This window comes from Populus alba, chromosome 1, assembly GCF_005239225.2.
Source record: "Populus alba chromosome 1, ASM523922v2, whole genome shotgun sequence".
Lineage (NCBI taxonomy): Eukaryota > Viridiplantae > Streptophyta > Magnoliopsida > Malpighiales > Salicaceae > Populus > Populus alba.
In genome coordinates, this window is record NC_133284.1 from 37,210,677 (window position 1) to 37,226,426 (window position 15,750).

The 15,750-nt window shown below is 36.1% G+C and overlaps 1 non-coding gene across 1 annotated transcript in view; it reads right to left on the reverse strand.

Annotated features, from left to right (window-relative positions):
* Positions 1 to 9,708: 9,708 nt before the first annotated feature.
* The window catches only part of LOC118042870 (uncharacterized), an 11,558-nt gene continuing 5,516 nt past the window's right edge, over positions 9,709 to 15,750 (reverse strand). Inside the window, exons 2-3 of the transcript XR_012171174.1 lie at positions 10,544 to 10,626; positions 9,709 to 10,109 (exon numbers count right to left, since the gene is read on the reverse strand). This is a non-coding gene — a transcript (uncharacterized protein). The remainder of the gene's footprint in view (positions 10,110 to 10,543; positions 10,627 to 15,750) is intronic.

Below are 15,750 nucleotides of genomic sequence, written 5' to 3' on the forward strand. Positions count from 1 at the left end.
GCGTAACTCACGCGAATGTTTCTTCCTCCCAATTCTTGACCATCCATTGTTGACAATGCTTCACTGGCAAATTCGGTGCTTTCGTAACTAACAAACCCAAATCCATGAGACCTCCCAGTGTCTCTATCAGTGATAACTTTTGCATAAGTCACTTCCTCAAAGCCAGAAAATACATCCTTAAGGGATTGATCATCAGTTGACATGCAAGCCCTCCAACGAAAAGCTTTGATGAAGACATGCAGCGAATAGAATTCAGCATAGATGCCATTGGAACTTGCCCATTCTGGGAAATTGACTGCCTGACTAGGCTCCTAAACTTGTTAAAGAAAGCCATTTCAACTTTGAAGAAAAATGAAGGGAAGGGTGGGTTTCGGCTTGGAAGAGAGTGAAACAAAGGAAACGACTTGACATGTATACGAGTAAACCCGTAAGGCGCAAGGAAGCTGACTGGAGGGATCCCCTTGAGGGTTGCACCACTGACCGACCTTGATCTTCTGAGAAGGGTTCGAGTGAGAGCATACCTGTCGGGACTCGAAAGATGGTGAAATATTCCTGAGTGGGCCGAAGCCAGAGGAAACTCTGGTGTAGGCCCACAGTGATACTGACGTGAAAATCATTCGTCTGACTTGGGTATAGGGGCAAAAGACTAATTGAACCGTCTAGTAGCTGGTTCCCTCCGAAGTTTCCCTCAGGATAGTTGGAGCTCGGTGCGAGTTCTATCAAGTAAAGCCAATGATTAGAGGCATCGAGGGCGCAACACCCTCGACCTATTCTCAAACTTTAAATAGGTAGGATGGCGTGGCTGCTTCGTTGGGCCACGCCATGGAATCGAGAGCTCCAAGTGGGCAGATAAGAATGTCTCTAAGTTATCAACCACGAAAGTTTCAATAATTTGATGGCAAAGAGAATTTTAGGCAATATATAACTCACTTTATGGAGACTTGCAATGATGTTGGAACTAATAATGATCTCATGATAAAATAGTTTATTCATACCTTAAAAGGTAATGCCCTCGACTGGTACATTAACTTGGAGTCTAGCTCAATCGATAATTAGGAGTAATTAGAACACAAGTTTCTTAACCGCTTCTGCAGCATTTGTCATGTGGTTAGCATGATTGAACTCACCAATACACGTTAGTGGAAGGAAGAGCCTAACATCAACTACATTCATCGGTGGAGAAACCTTAGCCTTAATTGTAGAGATCGGTCACTGAAACTTTTGTGCTAAACATGTGTATTCAAGGGATGCATTGGGGACTATGCTATATTTTACAAGGCATCACACCAAAGTCTTTTAAAGAATTTGTTACTCGAGCACATGACATGGAACTTAGAATTGCGGCAACTAAAAGCTCATTATTACCTCTACAAGAGCCCAAGAGAAATAAGCTTAAAGGTTATAGATTGAGGGAAAGTAGTTTTTAGTAGATAACTATGATGCTGTAAAGGTACCAATTAGAGTTAAGAGGGATGATCGTTCAACATTGACTACTTTTCAAAGGGGTGAAAGAAAGAATCCATCCCTAAAAGAGCAACAAGAAAAGGTGTATTTATTCCCCAACTTAGACATACCTAGGATGCTGGATGATATGTTTAAGGAAAATCCCATCGAGTGGATAGAGGTGAAGTGTTTTATGCTATAAAACAAGATCATGAGGCTATATGGGGATATCATTTTTTATGATAAGATAACAGCCACTAATATCAAAACCATGGTCACTTTAGGTCCACACCATTTGCCCCCTATAATAAGTTTTAGCTTTTTTTTGAACCTATAGAACGTGGCATCATTTTGCATAAGAGCTTTACTGTATCTTGTGGGGGCATCTTTACATATTGGCCATAATAGATTACTTCTCAAAGTAGGCAGAAGTTACAGCATTAAAAGAGGTAAAAAAAGATAATTGTAAACTTCATTGGGACAAACATCATCTACCGTTATGGGGTACTGAGATATATCATAACTGAAAATGGAAAGGAGTTCTATAATACAGCCATGAACAAGTTGTTTGTATAATTTGGTTTTTAAATAGCATAACTCTTTTATGTATAATGTCTTGGCTAATGGGTTAGCAGAAGCTTTTAGTAAGACCTTATGCAATATTCTTAAGAAGGTGGTGAATCACTCGAAGAAGGATTGGCATGATAGAAATAGGTAAGTGCTATAGGCTTATTGTACTACATTCTGAACATTGACTCAAGCTACTCCATATTCCTTGGTATGCAAGGTTGAATTTGTTCATCCACTAGAATGTCAAATTTCATCTCTAAAAATTGTAACCAAAGAAGAACTCTTCAATGAAGACAATGTCCATCTATGCCTCGAAGAACTTGAAGCACAAAAACAATTAGAATGTTATCAAGCATGACTTTGTAGAGCTTTGAACAAGAAGGTGTGATTACACTCTTTCCAAGTGGGAGATCTTGTCTTGTTAGTACAACACCCGATAATCATGTTAAAATGCATAGGCAACAAGTTTTTCTTCAAATGGGATGACCCTTATGTGGTTCAAAAAGTTTACACCAATATAGCTTATAAAATTATCGATAAGAATGGATTAAGGATTGGGCCTATCAACGATAAATTCTTAAAAAATATACTATACTTAAAATATAATGTAGCTTTTGGCTTGCATGAGCTAAAACTGTAAAAGGCACAAAAAAACCATAAAAAATTAAATTATGTTATGACTTGATCTTTTATCCACAAAGATACATAAGCAATTTGGGACTCGTTTTGAGTACAATCATGTACAAAAAAAAAAATGGTTAACAAAAAAAATTATTTGAATTATGTTCTAACTTGATCCTTTATCTACAAGGGTATGTCAGTAACTTAGAAATTATTCTAATTACAATCACATCATCCCTTAAAACTATTCAAACACATATGATTGTTCGTATATAAAAGGAGGGATAAATAAACCTGACAACACAATCATAACAGGGAAACTAGGGCAACAAGATGCAAGTGTGGGCAAAATTGAGACTTTATTAATAGAAAGAAGAATTCTACTATATAAAGTATGTATTATCAACTTAAAGTCTTTATTCTCAACTTAAAGCCTTAAGCTAGTATTACCAAAAATTAAAAAGCATGAGAAACCATCGGTATATTATGGTTTTCAGCTATGTATTTCTAACTCTTTTTATTTGGTCTCCAATAGTCCTCTTAGTTTTTTAGAATGATTATGTCATTTTCACTTATCATATGGGAAATGGATATTATAATAATCTTTACTCGAATGTTGAAGGTGATGACTTTTCTCTTAGAAAGCTCTTTATCATGCCTATTGAGGGATGACTCTAACTCGGTCTTTTTACTTTGTAGTTCCATCAACTGTTCCTCTACTTTTGTTATCTCAACCTAAGTGGTGGAAACAGATCTAGATGCCTCATGTTCAAAAGCTTTAGAATTTTTGAGCTACACTTCAAACATTTAATTTTCAAGGCTTACTGCAATGATGTCATCATAGAAGATAGTAAAGACTTTATATGGATAAACATTTTAACATCTTCAATCACCTCAGTTACCATTTTTCTAATAGAGGAGCAATCAACCTTTATATCTTTCATGAAGTGGATAATCTTCTCAACTTCACTAACTAAGCTAGAAATATAATGGATCGATATACAAACAATCTTATTTCTAATGCTCTCCCAACACTTAATAGCAAATTCAAATCTTATCTCATCTATTATATCATCAGCACAATACCTAGTAACTCCTGAAGGCTCGAAGGTAGTAGTATGTTCAGGAGTATGCAAGGTAGTCCCTAGATCGATGATTAGATGGCTCATATGGTAAACTAGATGGAGGATGATAATTTCAAATCTCAACAACTAAAATATTAAAGAGATTAGGGATAGCAATAAAAGCAACACTCATTTCTAGCCTAATATACAATCAAAGTCGTTCCACAAGTCCTGTTGACCAAGTTGAAATAAAGAACAATAAAAAAAGAAGGTTAATATATGATAAATAACATGAATTGAAGAACCAAAAAAGTGCTAAACCAATTCATCAACATTACTTGGCATTATTGATGCATTATGAACTCTGTGAAAAAAAATCAGTCTATAAAGATTGAACACCTTCTACGTTTTAAATGTTTCCAATGATGATCACTGTCTTTATGTTCACTATCCTCAACATTTAAAATTTCTTCTACATCGTCTACCTTCTCAGCTTACACACAAATCATTATGAGCATCTTAGTTAAAAAAAAATTGATGAGGTGCATAAAAAAGAGAGGCAAGTGTTCATTTACCAATCATAGAGAAAAGGATTATACATTCCCTTTGCCCCCAGAGAGATAATGGATTTCTTCTTAAGATGATCTTTTAAAACACTTACTCCTTTTGCACTAGGAATCACAAGTGGTGTCTTCTTTATATAGACACATGTTTGGGCACCATCCTCTTTTCCTAAATCAACATCAACTGTCTGTTTGTCTCTTTAATAGGTAAAAGAAAATTTTTTTTTCTTTGTTAAGCTAAGGCCATTCTTTTTTTCTTTTGCCCCCGAGATAATGTAGCAACATTAGTAGGACTTTTGAGGCTGATTTTCATCTCGAAATGACAAACATTGGACCACTTTGGAGTCCACTAGTCCATATAACTTTTAGTCACCAAAGGAAGTCTAGTGTTTCAGAGCAACAAAAGCTTGCACTAAGAACGAGTGTTAAGTTTAGTAAAGTTATTCCAAAGTTAAAATGCATCTTCCAAGGTTGGAACCCTAATTCTCCCTCCAAAGTCATGGGGACAATGTTTTCAAATGTTTTGCTAACCCCATACTGGTATATTTTGTAGGAGATATGATTCTCTTGGGATTTCTTAAAAGAGCATTAGCTTGAGATTCATTAAAATATTTTGCTAACCCCGCCCTAGTATAGCTTGTCATCCCAACTAACTTGACAAGGCTAATGGTTGTTTGATGGGAGATAAATTTTTTTACAAGCCAACTATTAAGAAAATTAATAGGAAAAGGGATGTCTCGTAAAGTCACACCTAATGCAGATTGGACGTTCTTTAAACCTTTAAAAATAATTGATAAAGTTGGTATCGTAAAAGAGAATTGTCTTCTAGTTGTCATCATAGATGCTACGTTGAAAGTACTAGGATGAATGAAACCAACATCTTTACTAGAAAATACAAATTTCCATAGCTAACATGAAAGAAAAACCACTAAAAAAACTTCATCTTGAATGTGAGAAGGGACATCAAGCTCTTAAAGAGGATGCATGAATTTGTTAGAGCAAATATGAGACTTAAGTAACTTATTGGATTCACTAGACTTACTCATAGAGAAAGGCATCTTGTATCTCAAATCATCTCAGAACCAGAAATCTACCCAATCTTAAAAAGTCATTACATAGTCACCATCAATAGTCTCACATTCTTTATGAAAGGCAATAAATAGATACTTAGAGCTCTCTGGAAGAAAAGAATGTCCTTTCTTATTAGTTTCATCAAGTTCATCAACAAAGATGATGACTTCATCATAAAAAGTGTCAAAAATAGAAAAGCCGTTACATGATTTCAATTCCCATAATGACACAAACTCCTCACTATTTGGGGTATATAGCGTGTTAGTAGAAGGGTTCTAATGGTTCCAGAAAGAAAGGATAACATTCTTCTACCACTCATATGTAAAAAAGGATGCAAAAATTGTATCTTGAATATATGCTCTCTTAAGGATCGGCTCATAGTGTTTCAAAAATATCTTATCTTCAATCCCAATACCTGGGAGTATTCTCAAGTGCATCAAAGATCAGAAAATAATCCTTGCAAGTAGCATCTCCAACATGTTTGTGGTAGTTTAATGGCAGCATATTAGCTAGAAAAGTTGTTGAATGTGGAAAGGAGTTGTCACAACCCGAATCCCAGATCCATGATCAACACATAGGCAAGGTTCCCCTCCAAGGTTCCATACCTATGCGAACCCAAACTTACATACAAACTTATCCTTTAAACAACTCAATCAGAGTTCAACGCAATATTAATAACAAAATTAACTTTATAATATAATTCGATTGTATTAATACAAGAGCTAATACAAATTCATAGTTGTGGAGCACTAACCAGACATGAAGAAAAATGTACAAATTTCAACCAAAATAGTAAGTTATGAAGGTACAAACTTATCCTTTAAACAACTCAATCAGAGTTCAACGCAATATTAATAACAAAATTAACTTTATAATATAATTCAATTGTATTAATACAAGAGCTAATACAAATTCATAGTTGTGGAGCACTAACCAGACATGAAGAAAAATGTACAAATTTCAACCAAAATAGTAAGTTATGAAGGTTCAGCAAAAGTGACCTGTTATCAAGCTATAAGCATGAAAAATGATAAATAATGAGAGGATGAGTTCAACAACTCAATGAGTAGACAACATTCAATATACATACACGAGGTAATATAACAATGATGAATATATACACAATTATGGCTCTAAGTTCTTATAACAAGGTTTCTCAAATAGATCAATAACAAGGTTTCTCAAATAGATCATAATAAAAATATCATAAGGTAAAGTTCATCAGAAAATCAAAATACAATGAGCATGAGGCTCCATACTGTGAGATGATCAGTCCACATAGGTTGGTGACTCCCTCGACCAACTAGGGTTTAGATATAATGTGCACAAAGACTAACACTATTCTGTTAGCATGGGTATTTTGACTGACATACCATAAGTTCATAATCATAATTAAATAGACATATCCATACCATGTGTTTTTTTATTTTATTTGTACATGAAAAGATAAAATAAAATTAAAATAAATAACATGAAAAATAAATGAGCCTTCATATATTTCTTTACTAATGAGAGGTTGACAACTTGAAAGGAGATATTCAAGATATATTTTGTTATAAATACAAGATTTTATCAATAAAGATCAACCAATAAAATCATGTCATGTGGCATTGGAAAATAAACTTGAGAGCCCCTACAAACCTCTATAAATAAAAGGCCTCATCTAGCTAGAAAAAAAAAAAAGAATTCTTGAAGATACAATTTTTTTTTTTTCAAGGCAATAAAGCTCTTTCAAAAGTTCTCAAGTCTTTTTTATTTACACTTGAAGTCTACGAAGAAATAAAGTTCTATTGGATCAAACTTAAACACCTCATAAGAATTCTCAACAACACTTTGAAGACAAATTAAAAGTACTCTTCAAAGGATTGTCTCATTCTTTTAAAAGAATACTTTAGATAAAAATTATACCCGGTCATATATTTAATAATATCATATATTGGTACGCGTATACTTGTTTAATTTCAGGTAATCAAAATTATATCTATAACTATATCTAGATTTGGTTGTTGATCGAGGTCGAGTCTTTCAGAAGTAGAAGGTATCAATGTGGAACATTTTGTGAATGTGTTCATAGACCAATTAAACATATCAAAACCTAAGAAGAAGTTTGAAAAAAAAGCCAAATGATCATTCTCACAAAAACAACCATAACTTTTTTTTCTAATAATTGTATCTCATCAAATTTAACTTTTACGAGGACCTTCTACAAGCCTAGTTCTTTAAGATCATGGATGTGTTTAGCACGCGATCCCAAAATTTTTGAAAGTTTGTTTTTTTACTTAATATATTATATATATATATATATATATATATATATATATATCGTTTTAATATGCTGATGTGAAAAATAATTTTAAAAAATAAAAATATATATTTTAATATATTTCTAAGCAAAAGTATTTTAAATCATCATCGTTACCACAATCTCAATCTCAAACAACCTATATCTCTTTACATATTGTTCATTTTGTTTTTTTTTTTCTTTGCAGGGTCTATATCTTAAATTGGAACTTTAAGGAGAACCTTTTTGTCACTATTCTATGAAGCTAACTTAAATCTCTCTCTATATATATCTCTATAGATATATATAGGAGAGAGATTTAAGTTAGCTTGCATAATGGGAATCAAATCATAGAATAGTGACAAAAGATTCTCCTTAAAGTTCAATTTAAGATATAGACCTGCAAAAGAAAAAAAAAATGAACAATATGTAAAGAGATATGGGCTGTTTGGGATTGAGATTGTGGTAACGGTAATAATTTAAAATGTTTTTTGTTTAGAAATATAAAATATAATTGTTTTAATTTTTTTTAAATTATTTTTGACATTAGCATGTATATATATATATATATATATATATATATAGAGAGAGAGAGAGAGAGAGAGAGAGAGAGAGAGAGCATTACCTTCTAAGCGAAAATGGCAATATGACTAAAAGAACCAGTATATAGCAAATATGGTTTCTAGCTACAAAAGTTCTTCCATGGTTCTCTGTATATAGCCCATGTCAATTTCTAACAAGTGATTAAATTCTGTTATTGTCTTCAATAAGATTAAAAAAAGTACAAACTTCTGCTGTGAAAAATAAGCAGGAACTTTAGAAGGGAGCGTATCAGTTGTCTTTCCTTTGTCCAAAACGGCAAATCTATTTGATCTAACCTGCCTTTTCTTCAAGGGTACGCTAGCAGCTATTCAGTGAGGACTGTATTTTGAAGTTTTCTCTCTGCATGCACAACTCAAAAGTACTGTAAATGGACATTTCCTTGATCAAAAAGCAATTATAATTTCTTTAATATACTGATCTTATTAGTCCCTGAAGGGGTTACAAAACACTGTGGAGATTACATGAAAACCTGCTCTCTCAATCTGCTCCACCAAAATTTATCTGGCATGCATGACCAACATGTATACTTTTGCATCTCATCATAACATTCAACAAGATCAAAGGATTTAAAACTTATTTAACGATGGTAAATATTGTCTGAACAATAGTGAGAATCAAAAGAGTAGCAGCCGCAACAAAGAAACAATTGCCCATTGGGTGCCAAAGTAATTGCTCATCAACAGAGCACGCCATCTTGGAAACCTGCGCTGGCAATACCTGTTCACCTCCGGCACAGTTTTAGATAATAGTATTTTTTTCAAAGTAAGCATCCTGATAAAGCTGTTGAAGAATTGCGTTGCCTCATCTGGATTCAACAATTATCAATGATTCCACTACTGGTGAATGTAATCCATATCTTTGGGTAGTGTTAATGAGGTTGTCTAGGGAGGACGGCATATGAAGTGATTCTGTCAGTGCAATTAGGACAAGACTGCTCATGAACTGATGAGGTTTCGAATGAATGACTTCAGTTGTCTCCTGAATTAGCAATGGAGGGATTTCCAGGACACCATTTTGGAATTTTATATCCAAGATGCTGCTTGACTTACCCACCTTCAATTTAATTCCGGCGTCTACAAGATTTGTGGACGGAAGGAATAGGTTTCCCATCCGGTTCCACCATCTTTCTCTTCTCCAGATGACAAAACTAACCAATTTCTTAAGAGGTCAAGCAAATGTTTTTTTCCCTGGTAAGGAAAGTATGGGGGTGGATTGAATGAAAAAATGTTCTCAAAGAATTGAAGGGCAAGTTGTGCGAGGTTTGTCGTGTTTCCAAGGTTCCTCGGTCTTCTTGAACAAGAAGTTCAAGGACAACCAAGGTATTTGGTTTTCTACCAATATCAAGTCATGATATAGGTACTGCAACATACAGACATGTTGAAGATAGGATCATCAACATCTCTAATATGATTATCTTGATACTTCCTAAATAGCTCAATAAGAAAGCAACCATCTATTACCAAACATTCTGACAAAATCCTCTTCACCGACATCAATTTTTTCCAGCATAACACGAACGTGCCTCTTTCTCGATCTCCCTGGTGGATTTGATCAACGCCTTCAGTGTTATGCTCGCAGATCCTCGGGAAAGAAGGCCTTTGAGATACTTCAGTTTAACTTTCTCTGTAGATTTCATCAGTGAATGGTGACGATGCCAGGGGCCAATTGAAAATGCGTTGGGGGTATAAGCTTTTTCGCTGTGCCTTCGGAGAATGTAAGGCACTTTAAAGATGCATGCTTTATCAGACATTATCAAATTTTGGGACATCATACTTTCAACGGAAGAGGTCAATGAATCAATATCAACTGTGACCTGATCATCTACTCCATGAGAAGAACCGCATATATCACCATTCCTTGTACCACCATCCCTTTCGGATCTTGCCATCGTTTCTATGTGAAGAAGAAAAGAATAATGAGGACAGCAAAAAATTAGAATCTACTTGAAGAGAAAGAAAAGGAATTCTAAGCTAAGTGTGAAAAGTAACCCATTCAACGAATTATATATCTCTTTTAAGCCCATAAATTCTTCAGGCCAAGCTCAACAAACCATGATTCGAGTACCTACTCAGAACCCAAACCCTTCCAAATCCTACAGGGTTGTATAAACTTATCCTACACAAACAAAGTTTTCTGCAAGGTTTTGAACTCCAAACATAACTCTGTTGGGAGTTTAGAAAGGTTTGTGATTTTTCAATCCATCTGAAAAGAATAGTACTTACCTAGCAATTTTCCCAAATGAGCAATCAGAAGGACCTATGAAGCTAACGAGCTGTGGTGTAAGGTACTGTAGGAGAACATATAGTAGCAGTAAGCTTCTCTCATACCTGACAGAATGCAACTTTCCTGTAGATCTTCTCACTCCTCAATGATTTTATTTCATTACCTATGTTGAGTTGTTGACTGCTGCCTGAAACAAATTGCAAGAAAACTCTTACATGGTATCATCGAAGTTTGCTGCTGAAATTCCGAACCATTTCAGAGTGCATCCCTACAAAGTGTACTATGATATTCAACTGTGCAGAGATAAAAATGGTGAAGCATTACCTTTCTCGATTAGCCAAAGCCTTGATTCGTTCTTGAGGCTCTCAAAGTGAATTCTTCAGGGTTAGGGGCATGCATTTGAAGATAAGTCTGTGGAAGCTTAGGCCGAGTAGGGAGGAAAAATTAGATGTTTCTCATGCAGCTAGAATCAGAAGGAGGGGATGAAAAGAAGTAAGAACTACTTATTTCTGGATGATATTGAGACATCTTAAGGGGCATTGTATGAAACTTTGCATCTACAAAAACATGGTTCTGATAAATTGCTCTGGAAGCTCTGTTATTTAAAAGGTTTCAGTCCTATTCTTTTCTTTGGTAGCAATTTATCCCTTGCTTTGGAGACAAAACTTCCTAGGAATCTATCTTTAGAACTTCTTAAGTGTGATATAAACAGCGTCGGTGGAAATGCAATAAAGTAATTAGTGTCTTTTAATTTCCTCCTTCTAAGTTCACTTGACAACTTTACGGCATCATCCTGTGGTTTCTATCCCTGGAATTCAAATTCAGATGGTATCCAAGGTTTCCATTTTAAGCTTCTCTCTTTGTTCAATTTCTTTGGAATATTAGGCTTTCGTTTTAACTCTAGTTAATTAGTTCTCTTTTGCAATGGTGATGAAGTTTCTAGTCCATTTTTTTATATTCTTTTGGTAAATTTATAATTTAGTTACTATTCCAAATGGTAATGGAGAACATTTTGGAGAAAAAAGTGATGAAGCTGGTTGCTTAAATTAGGATGTTTACCAAGTCTTTTCAGTTAGAATAAAACTCCTAGTCTATAGGGTTGTCCTAGTCTCTAGGGATGTTGTTACCTGATCTTGTGAGATTCCTCACAATGTTGCACTTTATTTGTTTTCCGTTATCATTGTAATGCTATTTAATGAGCCACACTTATGTTTCAATAATCAAGCAACCTTGACCATTTTGTGCAGACTTTAAGCAAGCTGTTGTTCTTGTTCATTAAGTGTAACAAAGTGGTATCAGAGCCAGGGTTGAGAGAATTCTGAGTGTGAGATTAGGAACAACAGTATTCCTAAATAGCTAAGAGAGAAACACCGTGGGTGAGAGAAACACTGTGTGCTAAGAGAGAAACACCGTGGGTGAGAAGAAACTAACTGTGAGAAACACTGTGAGGAAATTGTGAGAAAAACACTGAGAGAAACAGAGTGACTGAGAGATGCCTGCTGATGGGCAAAATTTGTTGAGCATTCCTAGGTTTGATGGAGACTATGATCACTGGAGCCTGTTGATGGAGAATCTTTTGAGATCAAAAGAATACTGGAGCTGCATTGAAACTGGTTTTACAGAACCTGATGAAGGAGAGACACTAACTGCTGCATTAAAGAGACACCTTGATGATTGTAAACTCAAAGATCTGAAGGTTAAAAACTACCTTTTCCATTCAATCGACAAGTCAATCTTGAAGACTATCCTTCAGAAAGACATTTCCAAGCAGTTGTGGGAATCGATGAAAACAAAATATCAAGGGAATACAAGAGTCAAGCATGCTCAACTCCAGGCACTACGTAGAGACTTTGAGGTGCTAGAAATGAAGATTGGTGAATCAGTCACAGATTATTTCTCCAGAGTCATGGTGGTGGCCAATGATATGCGAAATTATGGAGAAGATATGCAAGATGTGAAGATAGTAGAAAAGATTTTACGCACTCTTACAGACAAATTCAATTACATTGTCTGTTCCATAGAAGAATCCAAAGACATTGATCTCCTTTCTGTGGATGAGCTACAAAGCTCATTGATTGTGCATGAACAGAAATTTCGAAGAACTAACAGTGAAGATCAAGCCTTGAAAGTTACAATTGATGAGGGACAAGGCAGAGGAGGACGTGGAAGGAATACTTATAGAGGAAGAGGATACGGGAGAGGGCGTGGATTTATCAACAAAGCTATAATAGAGTGTTATAGATGTCACAAGCTTGGCCACTACAAATATGAATGTCCAACTTGGGAGGCTAATTATGTTGAAGTAGATGAAGAATTGCTGTTAATGTCTTTAGTGGAGATGAATGAAGTAAAACTTGGAGACGTTTGGTTCTTGGACTCTGGTTGTTCAAATCATATGAGTGGAGATGCAGAAAAGTTCTGTGAATTGAATAGGGGATTTAAGCAGCAAGTCAAACTCGGTAATAATACCAGAATTTCTGTGGAAGGGAAGGGAAAGATCAAACTAAAATTGAATGGCATGAATCATATCATCACTGATGTGTTCTATGTGTCAGAATTACACAACAACCTGCTGAGTGTGGGACAAATGCAAGAGAAGGGACTTGCATTTTTATTTCATGCCGGGATGTGCAAGATTTATCACCCAAAGAGGGGCATGATCATTCAAACCAGTATGTCTGCAAATAAAATGTTCATACTGATGGCAAACACACAAGAGAGAAATGATGCCTGCTTCCACACAAGTTCACCATCACCAAATGTCACCCAACTGTGGCACAACAGGTATGGCCATTTGAGCCATCGAGGTCTGGAAATTCTACAGACCAAGAACATGGTACGAGGATTACCAAAACTCACTCCTACCACAGAGACTTGCACTGACTGCCTAATTGGAAAACAACATCGAAGCAGCATCCCAAAGAAGAGCACATGGAGAGCTACTGAAAAATTACAACTTGTGCATGCTAATATTTGTGGTCCAGTCACCCCTATTTCTAACAGCAAGAAGAGGTATTTTCTATGCTTTATTGATGATTACAGTAGAAAAGCATGGACATATTTTCTGACAGAAAAATCAGAATCATTGTATGTATTTCAATGTTTTAAGAAGATGGTAGAAAAGGAAACTGGAAAGTTCATTAAATGTCTACGCACAGATAGAGGGGGGGAGTTCAATTCAAATGACTTTAAAGAATTTTGTAGACATAATGGTATTCGGAGACAACTGACCACAGCATACACTCCACAACAAAATGGAGTGGCAGAGAGGAAAAATCATACAGTGATGAATATGGTTCGGGCAATGCTCTCAGAAAAGAAAATCCCAAAATCTTTATGGCCTGAGGCAGTGCATTGGTCAATATACGTGCTGAATCGATGCCCCACATTGGCAGTCATGGATGCAACTCCAAAAGAAGCACGGACAGGAGCTAAACCTTCTGTGGAGCATTTCAGAGTTTTCGGTTGCTTGGCACATGTGCATGTACCTGAAGCCAAACGTACCAAGCTTGATAACAGGAGCTTTGTTTGTGTGTTTTTGGGTGTAAGCGAGGAATCTAAGGGATACCGGCTATATGATCCAATTGCACAGAAAATAATAATCAGTAGAGACGTAATATTTGAAGAAGCAAAGCAGTGGAATTGGGATGTAAGCTATGAGGATCAAATCCTACAAGACCTTGAGTGGGGAGACATTGATGAAGCGGCAATAAATGATGAAGAAATAGATTCAGTAGACGGTGGAGCAGCTGACAGTGATGCAGCAGTAGAAGATGAGGATGTGATGATGAGTGACACCACAATTGCCAGAATAATTCCACTCAACGGTGATGCAGTAACAGGGAATGAAGATGCAGCAGTGACAGGGGATGAAGATGTCACAGCAGTGGCAAGGGATGAAGATGTCACAGCTGCAGAAACCGAGGACATTGTGGTGAATGGCACGTCTAATGCAGAAGGGTCCATAGCAAGAAGTAGCAGAATTAGACAAAAACCGAGATGGATGTCAGACTATGTATGTAGATATCATGAAGAAGAAAATGAGGTTAACATGGCTTTAATGCAAGGTGCAGATCCTATAAACTATGAAGAAGCAGTAGCCAGCTCAAGGTGGAGAAAAGCAATGGATTCCGAAATCAATTCAATTGAGAAAAACCAGACCTGGACACTTACAGATCTACCAGCTGGTTGCAAGAAAATTGGGGTTAAATGGCTTTACAAAACTAAGTTGAATGAGCTTGGAGAGGTAGACAAATATAAAGCACGATTGGTCGCCAAGGGGTACTCTCAACAATATGGAGTAGATTACACTGAAGTGTTTGCCCCAGTAGCAAGGATGGACACTGTACGAATGATTGTGGCTCTAGTAGCTCAAAGAAACTGGACAATCTATCAATTGGATGTCAAGTCCGCATTTTTACATGGTAAACTCAGCGAGGACGTGTTTGTTGAACAACCAAAGGGGTACGAGAAGAAGGGCAGTGAAGGAAAGGTTTATCAACTACACAAAGCTCTATATGGACTTAAACAAGCCCCACGAGCATGGTTTAGTCGCATCGCAACATATTTCAAAGATGAAGGCTTTGAAACATGCCCAAATGAGCACACGTTGTTTATTAAAAGGGGTGCAGAAAGCAAGGTGATAATTGTGAGTATTTACGTTGATGATTTGATATACACAGGAAATGATGAAGACATGATGAATGTTTTTAAAAACTCAATGATGAGTGTTTTTGATATGACGGATCTGGGCAAAATGCGATTCTTTCTTGGAATAGAAGTCATACAAAGAACAGATGGCAATTTTATTTGTCAAAAGAAGTATGCTATAGATGTGCTGAAGCATTTTGGTATGGCAGAAAGTAATCCAGTTAGCAGCCCGATTGTACCAGGTGTCAAACTGAACAAGGATGATCAAGGAGTGCAAGTGGATGAATCTTATTACAGGCAAATTGTAGGAAGCTTAATGTATCTCACAACAACTCGACCAGATATGATGTTCAGTGTAAGTTTGATCAGTCGATTTATGTCTAGGCCCACCGAGTTGCACCTACAAGCTGCCAAAAGAATACTGAGGTATTTGCAAGGCACAACCAACTTTGGTATTCTATACAAAAGGGAAGGGATGGACGAGTTGCGTGCATTTACAGATAGTGACTATGCAGGTGATTTAGAGGATCAAAAAAGCACCTCTGGATATGTTTTTTTAATGAGTTCGGGAGCAATCTCTTGGTTATCGAAAAAACAACCTATAGTCACACTATCTACTACAGAGGCAGAATTTGTGGCTGCTGCAGGCTGTGCAAGTCAG